Below are 12,656 nucleotides of genomic sequence, written 5' to 3'. Positions count from 1 at the left end.
AGCTTGCCCTCAAAAAGTTCTCTCACCATCCAAGAAAGACAGATGATCTGTGTTGGAGATTCAATACTCAGAAGAATCAAAAGAACATTCTTCAAGGGACAAGCGGACAACAGGACAGTGTGCTGCCTTCCCAGAGCAAAGACACATGACATCACTCTAAGACTGGACAGGCTTCTGAAGTTAATGGGCAAGGATCCATTGGTGATGATTCACAAGATATCTCACAGATAACAGATGACTTCAGGGAACTCAGAAGTATGCTGAAGTAGAAAGTTCAAGAGATCTTCTCTGAAATACTTCCTGTCCCATGAGCAAAGGAAGACAGAAGGCAGAAGATTCTGGAAGTGACAAGGTAAACTAAAGGGCAAAGGGTTTCATTTTTGTGAAACATTGGTCCACCTTCTGTGGGGAGAGAGGGCTGTATAGTTTGGATGGCCTCCACCTCAGCAGAAGGGAAGCCAATCTCCATGGGGACACACTGGCTAGAGTAGTCAGGAGGGCATTAAACTAATAGAAAAAAGGGAGGGGGAAAAAAGCAGAACGATATGAGCACTCAGCATAAAATCGAGACGTTGAGAATAAAATTAATCAAGGAACCAAAGGACATGAAAAGAAGAGATTCTTGAATTGTCTATCCACCATGTGTCTGTCTATGAATGGGCACAAATCAGATGTCAAGAATTATAACATTCAAAAACCAGTTGGAGAACACTTCAATCTCTCTGGTCACTCGATCACAGACCTAAGAGTGGCTATCCTTCAACAAAAAAGCTTCAAAAACAGACTCCAACGAGAGACTGCTGAATTGGAATTAATTTGCAAACTGGATACAATTAACTTAGGCTTGAATAGAGACTGGGAATGGATGAGTCATTACACAAAGTAAAACTATTTCCCCATGAAGAAAAGGAGTACTTGTGGCACCTTAGAGACTAACAAATTTATTAGAGCATAAGCTTTCGTGAGCTACAGCTCACTTCATCGGATGCATTTGGTGGAAAAAACAGAGGAGAGATTTATATACACACACACACACACACACACACACACACAGAGAACATGAAACAATGGGAACAAATTTCCCCATTTTATTTATAATTTATTTATAATTTATTTATAATTTATAATTTATTCCCCAAATTATTTCCCCATGGTATTTCTCCCCCCCCACCCCACCCCCCACTGTTCCTCTGATATTCTTGTTAACTGCTGGAATTAGCCTACCTTGCTTGTCACCATGAAAGGTTTTCCTCCTTTCCCCCCCCCTCCCCGCTGCTGGTGATGGCTTATCTTAAGTGATCACTCTCCTTACAGTGTGTATGATAAACCCATTGTTTCATGTTCTCTGTGTGTGTATATAAATCTCTCCTCTGTTTTTTCCACCAAATGCATCCGATGAAGTGAGCTGTAGCTCACGAAAGCTTATGCTCTAATAAATTTGTTAGTCTCTAAGGTGCCACAAGTACTCCTTTTCTTTTTGCGAATACAGACTAACACAGCTGCTACTCTGAAACCTTGGAAAATCTCAGTGTTCTTTTCACTTTTGATTTGGTTTAGCAAGGCCATTGCACTTTCAATGTCCCAGAAGCTGCACTTTATTTGGCCCATATTTGATCCTTAGTTTGGCAGCATAAGGTAAAGAAGCTTATGAATGAAAAGCAGCTCCCACTGTTTTGTTTGTATGCTTGGGACTACATCTGGGAAGATGAGAATTGTATGACTCTCTTATTATAATTTCTTTTGTTTGTGATCCAGGGAAAAAAGATCTTCGTTTGCCCCTTATATCCACAATGTAGATGATTGCTCTGCCAGGCTGTGTGCCAGTAACAGATTTTCCCTGCCTGTATTTGGGAATGTGCTATGCATAGAAGGTCCATTTTTGAATACCATCTCCCTCCTCTGGAGATTTAGTAGCCATGATTTGAAGACTGGAGTCTTCCTGTTTAGCCATCTTTGCTATCCATAAGTTCTCAAATTATTAATCCTGACTTGGTTTTTTAAGTGTTTCAATTTTGCATGAGCTCTGGATTTGGTTTTGCTGTCAAATTTTTCACAGCTGTAGTCAAGACCTGTTTGCAAGGTCAGTTGCAGTCTTTAGGATAGTAGTGCCAACTAACATCATGCTCAGGCATTCACTCATTGCTGATCTAGAGAAAATCACATACCTAATTTGATTTTATAGAAGGTATCCCCTTCCTGTGAAGGTATATCAAGGCAAATATAGATGAGTGGTACAGAATATAAAACTTGTTCAGGAAGAACATTTCATGCTATACCAATATCTTGACAGCTTGCTTGAAAAACCTGTGCTCAGGTGAAGCATAGACAGTGGGAGAGAAATTGTGACAAGTATATACGGTATGGGAAAGTTCCCTCTGTTCCATCTTCTGAATCACTGACAGTTTTTCCAACCTGGGTGTTCCTTGGAGAGTCCCCAATCCAAACTCTGATCACATGTGTCACTACTTATTTCCCAGCCCCAGGAGGTATGGCTGCAGGCCAAAACCCTGTGCAATTTTGGGGTTTTTTTTAGTGTCATTATTTGTTTCTTTTTATTTCCTTGAAGGACAATTACTGTACACATCCTTACGTCATGCACATTCTTATGGAGTTGTGAAAGGACTGTATAAACTGCAGTATTTCCTCCCCCTCCCTGACCTTGAAGGAACCATGTACGGCAGGTTATTGGGCTACACTTTAGAATCAGTGGGTGAAATTCTGTGGCCTGTCTTATGTCGGTCAGAATAGATTGTCATAGTAGATTGATAGATATTAAAGCCAGAAGAAACCATCATTCTAAAAATCATAACACTTCATTTTTTTTGTCAGTGAATTTAGCAGTTAAGGATCAACTTTCCCACTTATGGTATAGATGCAGTAACAATAGGAATTACATGTAGAATGGTGCAGAAAATGTCACTCACCAATTTTTTTCTGGTTTCAGAGTAGCAGCCGTGTTAGTCTGTATTCGCAAAAAGAAAAGGAGTACTTGTGGCACCTTAGAGACTAACAAATTTATTAGAGCATAAGCTTTCGTGAGCTACAGCTCACTTCATCGGATGCATTTGGTGGAAAAAACAGAGGAGAGATTTATATACACACACACAGAGAACATGAAACAATGGGTTTATCATACACACTGTAAGGAGAGGTTTCAGAGTAGCAGCCGTGTTAGTCTGTATTCGCAAAAAGAAAAGGAGTACCGGTGGCACCTTAGAGACTAACAAATTTATTAGAGCATAAGCTTTCGTGAGCTACAGCTCACTTCATCGGATGCATTTGGTGGAAAAAACCTTTTTTTACTTTGTTTTACTTTGTGTAATGACTCATCCATTCCCAGTCTCTATTCAAGCCTAAGTTAATTGTATCCAGTTTGCGCATTCAAAAACCAGTTGGAGAACACTTCAATCTCTCTGGTCACTCGATCACAGACCTAAGAGTGGCTATCCTTCAACAAAAAAGCTTCAAAAACAGACTCCAACGAGAGACTGCTGAATTGGAATTAATTTGCAAACTGGATACAATTAACTTAGGCTTGAATAGAGACTGGGAATGGATGAGTCATTACACAAAGTAAAACTATTTCCCCATGGTATTTCTCCCTCCCACCCCACCCCCCACTGTTCCTCTGATATTCTTGTTAACTGCTGGAATTAGCCTACCTGCTTGTCACCATGAAAGGTTTTCCTCCTTCCCCCCCCTGCTGTTGGTGATGGCTTATCTTAAGTGATCACTCTCCTTACAGTGTGTATGATAAACCCATTGTTTCATGTTCTCTGTGTGTGTGTGTATATAAATCTCTCCTCTTTTTTTCCACCAAATGCATCCGATGAAGTGAGCTGTAGCTCACGAAAGCTTATGCTCTAATAAATTTGTTAGTCTCTAAGGTGCCACAAGTACTCCTTTTCTTTTTGCAATTTTTTTCTGTACCAAAACAGCTCAAATCCTCGCTTCTATCTTCTTCATGGAGTTATTTTATCCTTTTCACTTATGGTCATTAAATGCTTCTGCCAGTACAAAAAAACCCCAAACCTTTTTAAACAAACTTGGGCTTAGTCAGAATCTTAATTTTTGGTTTTGTATTTAGACTGTAAGGTCCCTAGAGGAGCACCCTTCATTTTACACACTTTCAGTAAGGTACCAGTCATATGTTTCGACATAGTATAAGTAGTAGTAATGAGCAGTGCACTGGGAAAACTTTGGGCATCTGGGTGTTTGTGGAAAATATCCACAAGTATACAAAGTTGTACGTTTGCTGAAAAAGAGTGCTCTTGTGGTTAGTCTTAGTAGCATTTTTTTTATACAAGGTATTTACAGCACTGGAAGCATATAAAATAGTTTTTAGTTTTGCTTGTGGGACAGACTGGTCAGTAAAACAACAGTAGAACAGTGCTAGAAGAACTAAACATCATGGTGCCACATATCTATGTAACAGCATGTAAGGTCACAGGGCCCTGCAGTTGTTTCTGTTGATGCATCCAGTCAAACTGAATGCCATTACAGTAGCTCCAGCTCAGAAGCAGAAATGCAGCCAGGAGAGTTAGGGGCAAGACCGGAAGGGTCCTGCAAGGACAATTCCTACAAACAGACAAGTGCAGGAGACGGGTTAGGCTGAGGTGTATGTTTTATTTTGTTGTTATTTAAGGCAAACCCTAGGAAGTAGTTAAGTTTGGGATAGATCCAGTGTATGTGTACTGTGTTAGGAGTACCTTCTGCTTACAACCAAATTTGCAGAAGCATTCTCAAAGGGTCACCTCATTATCGAGTGGTTTTAGTATTCTGTTGTAGATTTCACAAAACCGAATGAGTGACATCCACTTCATCTGCATAAAGTTTGAGTAACTGGGCTCTAGAAAGTGAAATGTATGATAACCAAGTCTGGAACTAGTGCAGCCCCCTCCCTCAGGCCACTATTCCAGCCTTAGCCTATGGGATGCAGTAGAGGTAACAACCCCTCTTTCTCCCTTGCATTGTGTAGTTTGATCCCAAGGCCTTTCCCTGGGCTGGTCCATTCCCATTGCAGCCCTATCTCTAAAAGTGACCATATATTTGGTTTTACTGGGACAGGCCAGGTTTTTCATTCGGTGTCCATGTGCTCTAGGACCTTATTTCAAGACACCTGAGCTGTCCAAGTTTTTCATTTCATCAATCAAAATGTTTTTTTTCATAACTACAAAATGTTGGCACAAGGATACTACTGTACTTATGAGAATTTGCTGATTTCACTGTTTGCCAGGAACAGTGGAATGAGGATTCAATGTGATGGACCGTGTTTGAAATAAAGAGAAGTGTTGAATGAGTGTACGCCTAAGCCCCAGAGGGATCCTCAGACTGGGCGTTCCCCAGCCAATCTCACCTGTGGGCCCAATCCAGTAGGTGTTCTCACAGCATGCACAAAAGGATGATGGTGGTGCCCTCTTTATACCCATTAGCCCAGTAGTTAGGGCATGCTCCTGGGATATGGCTTTTGTGATTCTCTTTCTTAGGCATCTAACTCTCCCTGTGCGCTATATAGGGAGCCTACATTGGGGCTACAGATTCTGGTTGGTGACAGGGCACCTAAAAGTGAGGCACTGCAATGTAGAATCTAAATCCTCTTTGTGGATCTAGCCCTGTGAGGCTAAGCATACCTAAGTCACTTTTCAGAATGAGTCTTAGGGCTTGTCCACATGGAGACTTAGTGCACGACAAGCCAGGCTGTGAACGTACAGCGCAGTAAGTAGCCTGCTGCACACTAAGTCCATAGTTCACACTAAGTTCCATAGTGTATGGCAGGCTAGTGCACTGTACGTTCACACCCCAGTTTGCTGCATGCTAAGGCTACACTGGGGGTGTGATTCCCAGCTCGTGTACACGTGCTCATTCCAGCTCTCATCAAGCTAGTGCACTAAAAACAGTAGTGCTGCTGCAGTAGTATGGGCAGCAGCGAGCCACAGCATACACTAGCTGCCCCAGGTAGAAACCTGCCCAGAACCTGTGGGTAGGTACTTGGGGTGGCTAGCCTGTGATGCCATTTGCCTGCCCATATTACTGCCCATGTTACTGTAGCTACAGTGCTATTTTTAGCCTGCTATTTTTAGCCTGTATGTGTACTCAAGCAAGGAATCACACACCCCGCTCCAACTGTAGACATAACCTAAATCTACATGGGACAAATCTTTAAGCTCCCAGGTGAACTCAAGGAAAGGAAGCTGATGAACATCCTAGTTTTAAGAGTGATACCAAACAAGAACATCCTTTCTTGCTACCGTCCCCCAGCCCCCGCCCCCACTGCAAGCTCTATAGAATTTGCTTTTCTTCTGAAAAATCAGAGCTCCTTCCAGCTTCGAATTACTCACATCTAACGGGATAGCACTATACCTACTATTTGATTGGTGCTCTCAGAGGTAGGTTTATGCCAAATCCAAGATAGATGGCCAAACAAGACAGAAAAATGCTCTGTGGTTATTTAGGTTGTGAGTAACTTTGAGCTGGAAGGAGCTCTGATTTTCTCACAATTTCTCAAGAAAAGCAAATTCTCTAGTGCGTGCAATGGGGGGTAGGGGCAAGAAAGGATGTTCTTATGTGGTATCATTCTCAAAACTAGGATGTTCATCAGCTTCCTTTCCTTGAGTTCACCCTTCTCTTTCACTAGGATGTGAACCTTAAAAGATGCTTGGGGTTCAAGTATCAAACCCTAAGTATAATCAAACGGGTTTGAAATCCACAGCACCATAAGCATCAAACAATACTGCCAAACAGGTGTTATAGTAGCCAGGCAAGGTACTAACAAACTTCAACAGGACTTTATTTTTTAAAGTGGAAACCTCGTTTCCAAGCTCCTGCTGCACCCTCAGTAGCTCTCCCTCAGCCTCTTCAACTCCTCCCCCTATCCTTCCTGTTTTCTGTCCTTTCAGACTCCCAACAGCCAGTGCTCCCAATTCTAATAATTACAAGCAACGTCTAAACACCACAACAGGGTGGCTGGAGAAGGCAAAAAGCCAGAAAATTAAATTCCAGAGTCAATTTATAAATCTCTTATACTTCTCTGCTTACTAGTGAGTATGCCTGGCACCCTCTGTTAGGTTATACATATCTGGCACTTAATTTTATTCCTGTCTTTTATTTCATTGGTAATTTCAAGCCTTCAAATGTCTTGAGGTTGTTGACCTCATTGTAGTTACGTCACCTGCTCAATTCAAAAATGTTTCCATGTAAAAATTTTGCACTGAGAGGTCATCTTTTCTCTTTCACTTCCTGTTAACAAAGGACTTGATATTGCAAATGGTTAATCACGGGCACTCTGCTCGCTACTATGAGCTGTTGTATTAAAGACAGTTGGACTTCTTTTGGTTTGCACAGACAAATCATTAGTCTGCTCTCATTCCAGTGGAACATCAGCACCGAAAGAACACTGCCACATTCTACGGCAGCGAAGTCTGTATTTGCAACAGCAAAGGTCATTTTATACATTTTAAATATAGCTGCTAGCAGATAAATAGAGTAGAGCTGTTACTTATTTAATTTCTTCTAAAATAGATGCAGAAATGCATCTTGACATCACTGCTTTCTAGATGCTGTAGCCATCATCGCAGCCTGTCAGATCCCAACCCTGCTTCCCCACTGCCTTGCCCCTCATGTGTTTATTTACACCTGTGCAACATGGGTTTGAAATGCCGCTGTTCTGACTGGGTAACATTTTACAGATACACTGCACTTACTTTGCACAGGTGTAAATGACTAGAGAAGCTGAAAGGCTGCTCATGGGCCACACTGGTATGTATACGCTGCAGAGAGAAAGGTTCACAAGTTCAAAGTTTAACTTTAATCTTTGTTTCCCTGATGTGATTCATATTTTAAATTTGTTTCACCCTTAACATGACTTTTGGAGAACCCGCAGGTGTAACTGTAGGGAGGTTGCAGGGGACAACAAAGTCTTGTCTCCATTTCTTTAGCTTACATAAATGCTCTTCTACCTCTTAATTGGTACAAGCCAACTCCCACTGAAGTCACTGGAAGTCTTCCCGTAGTTCAGTAGGAGTGTCATTGGGCATTGTGTGTTTTGAATATATTTTCACTTAGTCAAAAATATATGGGTCTATGTCTAGTGGTATGCTGCAATGTTTTGATCCATATGTATTTTGCAATAGTTGCTTTATACAGTCATGAACATGAGGGACTTTTCAAGACACAAACGTAAGGGCTCAATACCAGCCAATGCATACTCGTATACAAAACCAACACTTCTTTGAAGGTACTACTTTGTGTTCCAGAGACTTCGCTTCGTGAAAAACAGCAACTCTTTCTAGCTGTTATGGTTGTGAAGAAAGTATGAGAAATGTAAACCAAGTGTAGCCAAAGCGCAGACATGAATCTGCAGAGAGCCTGGACAATAACTCTGAGAGGTGTGAACTGTCCCATTCATCTCAGTGAGATGACAACCTCGATGCTCAGTTATGACTATTTAAATGTAAGCATTAACTATTTCATTCCTCATGTAAGAAAGGAAAGGGAGGGCCACAGATCTGCACATTTTATTGTGAGTGAGATCTTATTTTGGTGCCCCAAGTGGGTGGTGTTTGGGAGCTGCTACCACTTAGGGCTTGTCTGCATGGGGAAGTTTTACCGTACATTATTAATAGCCCTGTTCTACACTTAAAATGTATATCAATCTAACTGAGCACAGTAGTAATGCTGATCTAACCCATGATGCAAACGCTGCTAGGTTGATGAAAGGATTCTTCTGTTAACTAGCTCCTGCCACTTGGGAAGGTGGATTACCTACATCAGCAGAAAAACCCCTTCCATCAATGTAGGAAGCATCTCCACAACAGAGGGTGCACATGTCTTTAATTTTACTGACACAGTTACAGGACATTTATTCCAATATAAGGAATAAGTAAGATAATAGGACATAAGGTAAACCAAAAAAGGGTACTCTTATACCAGACTGAGAGTGTCCACATGAGGAGTTAGAGTGGTATAACTATGTCAGTTTAAATTTGCAATTTAAATAGCTTTACTGGCATAACTTGCCTCTGCAGCCAAGCCCTTGCTATTTTTTCCTCACTTAACGAGCTAAGCCCAAGAAGTGTAGAAGAGGCCACAGGCATATTCCCAGCTCATTGAGCCAGTGGAGCCAAGCAGTAGTGGATTTAGAGTTAGTGGGGCCCCATGCACAGCTTCATTTTTGCCCCCCACCAAGAAAAAGAACATTCTCTCTTATCTCCCCCGTTTTTCATTCTTTTTTCTTCATCCTTCTCCTATATTATAAGTAATGGGAAGTAAATGAAAATAAAGTGAGGTACCTTGATGGGGCAGGGGTTTGGGGTGCAGGACAGGGTGCGGCGGTGGGGGTCTGGGAGGGAGTTTAGGTGTGGGGTGCAGGCTCTGGGCTGGAGCAGGGGGTCGGGGTATGGGAGGGGGGCAGAGGGGCAGTGCTTACTTCGGGCGGCGCGGCTCCCAAAGCGACCAGCATGCACCACCCCTCTGGCAGTGGCTCCTAGGCAGGGGGAAACAGTAGGTCTCTGCACTTGGCTGCCTGCAGGCACTGCCCCTGCAACTCCCATTGGTTGCAGTTCCCACGGAGTTGGCACTTCCGGGAGCGGTGAGGAGGGAGGGAGGCAGAGCGGGCAGGGAGCTGCCTTAGCCCTGCTCCTGGCACATCTTTGCATACTCCTTAGCAGGAGGGGGGCACCGGGTCTCCGTGTGCTGCCTGGGGTGGGGGGAGAGTACAGAGCCACCTCCCCACCTCGCCAGGGGCATGCAGAGACTTGCCAGCAGCCGGCTACTTCTGGGAGCAGCATGGGACCATTGGCCACGGCATGCAGGCAACCTGCCTGCCTGAGCCCTGCTGCACCGCTGGCTGAGACTCAGGGGCAGGTTGTCAGATGAGATTTGTCCTGCATTTTGGGAGCCCCCCTGTCGTTGGGGGCTTCATGGCCACCGCATGGTTTGTTTCATAGTAAATCTGCTCCTGAAACCAAGTTACATACGATCATATGTTGAATATCTACATAGTCTTTGGTGAGTGGTGTCTGAATTTAGCAGATAACACCACTCCCCTTACCCCATCTGACCCCTGAATGTAAGTCTTTCATAGGCAATGTGAAGAATGTCACTGATTGATTGAACATACAGACTCATATTTTCAATATAGAAAAGTGTGAATGAAAAGCCACTGATGTGGTCAGGCATTAAATTATACAGGATCCACATCCATAAACTTCTCTAACTCAGGCCTTCTCCCCCTCCCCCCACCTCGCCCCAGGTTTACTACAAGAGGGCTGAAATCTCTAGGTCTCATACAAATAATAATAACATAATGTAGTCATTTTTATAGAAGGGTAACATGATGTACATCTAGTCTTAGCACAGTGTTAATGCTGGCTTTAATACACAGCTCTCATGAAAGCAGCACTTTATTACTCAATTACCTCCTTTGTGCACGTCAGTAGCGTTACTTTCATAATATCAGGAAATGCTAGTCTCTCATCACTGTTTGTTCACTTACCCATGTCATAAATATAAAGGGAAGGGTAAACACCTTTAAAATCCCGCCTGGCTGGAGGAAAAATCCTTTATTTATTAACTTTTCCTTTTCAGTAGAAAAACCTGGATATACATCTGGGTTTTTTTCTAATGCTGTAAGTAATATTTACGAATTTATTTGTACTCCTAAACCACAAGGTGATGAACATGAAGATGTAAAAATGCAAAGCACTATAATCTCTAAGGAATGAAATTTTGAAATCAGCTGCTGAGCAGGATGTTTTTAAGGGACATAATATATTTTGTGACTTATTCTACAAGTGATTTTGTTGCATGGTAAGAGAATTTTTCATTTATTCTTTCATGGAAAGCAAAAGTGAAAATTGTATACTGCAAAATTTTAATTCCTCCTCTAACCCTCCTTAATAATTTAGTCTCAATGCTTGTCCCTTATTTAAAGATTGAGCAATATTTTCTATTGTCAATTCTAACCCCTCCTCCAGGTGTATTCACTGCTAGTGTTCATTTCATTGCTCAATAAGGAAACAATTAAACTCTTTTGTCTGAATGTCCAGCCTGTTTCTTCTGTGATTTCCCTGGTGCTCTGATTTTCATGAGGTCACATATTTTAGCATATGAAACCTTTCAAAGGTGCTAGCAAATGTACTCTATTACAAGAAAAGCTTTGTGTTGTATAGTCAGATACGCAAATTGGATACAAGGAGATAACAGCATAGGAATAACTGAAACCAGGTGGCATTGATTTTTTACTCTGTGCTATATTCTGAAAAGTCACAGGCTAACCTGCTAGAATTGTTCAAAATAGTATAAAAATATACAGATGAGGGTAAAGCAGTACATGTAAATTAGTAAGCTCTAGGAATTGATACAAATCTATGTTCTGGGACAGAGGATTTGCTAATGATAAGGGAATAGTATATCTGTAAAATGGGAGCGATAATTCCCTGCCTCACAGGGTGTTGTAATGACAAATTCCATTAATGATTATGGAACACTCAGATATTATAGTGATCAGGGCCACATAAGTATCTTGACAGATAGGATCTCAAGAAGGTTCAGGAGAGCAAGTAAAATTAAGGTAAAGAACTGAAAGAAACTACTGAAGGATGGGTCCTAAGGGCACAGGCATAGTTTGACTTCTATATTTGGGGGGTGGGGAGCTCCAGTCAGGCTAACAGGGCTGCCCGTGGCTTGCAGTTTGTCCCCCCTCCCCGCAAACTATGCCCATGTCTAATGGCGGTGGTGAGCAATAGCACAAAGGTGCAAAGGTACAATGCATAGTAGCTGCAAGGAAAGCAAATAAAATGCTCAGATGTATAAACAAAGGAATTAGTTACAAAGCTCAGGAAATACTGGTGCCACTGAATAAGGCTCTTGTCAGGACTCACATGGAAAACTCTTTTCAGTCCTGCGCTCAATTCTAGGGAAAAAAACCGCATCAGTGTCTTGGAAATACTCCAGAAAAAAGTAACAATAACTTGTGAGTGGAAGGAATGTGTTATGTGAAACTGCTAAATGTGCATAAAATGCTCAGCCATGAGAAAAAAAGAAAAGAAGGTTGAAAGAGAGTTGCTTTTGGTATACAAATAATGAAGGGGGGTAAATACAGCTTTAGAGAGGGAAACCATGAGGACTTAGGTTCTTAGTTAAGGATGGGACAATTCCTTTTGAATTCTTAAAGTATGATAATCAACTCTTGCAGTTACTGAATGGTATTAATAGCCATTCTGTTCTTAAATTAATTTCTATCTGTATACATTATACCTTTACAGTGATGTCAAGGGTTCTGTTGTAAGGCAAGTGATGGTGTCACTGGGCACACAATTTCTTTCATCCATCCGTTTCTATGCTTCCATATGCTTTCATTTAAAAAGAATGAACCGTCTAGGCCTGGTTACAAAGACAGCCTTTAGACTGCTTTCATTTGGTCTTCAGCCAGACTGAGTAAAACAATGGCATTGACAGGGATGCGAATTTCCCTCATTCCCAAGGCATTTAGTCCAAAGAATAGCAGTGTGATGAGGAACTAACCTTTGAGCATGCTTATTCAAAATCAAAATTTCCTTCTTGAGTCAGTAGATTTCATTAGACAGTAAACCTTTCAAAACAATTTTAAATGTTACCAAAATGCTTCTTTTTACAAACTAATTGCCATATAAATGTTT

Source organism: Dermochelys coriacea, chromosome 9 (genome assembly GCF_009764565.3).
Source record: "Dermochelys coriacea isolate rDerCor1 chromosome 9, rDerCor1.pri.v4, whole genome shotgun sequence".
NCBI classification, from domain to species: domain Eukaryota; kingdom Metazoa; phylum Chordata; order Testudines; family Dermochelyidae; genus Dermochelys; species Dermochelys coriacea.
This window is presented reverse-complemented; position numbering follows the sequence as displayed.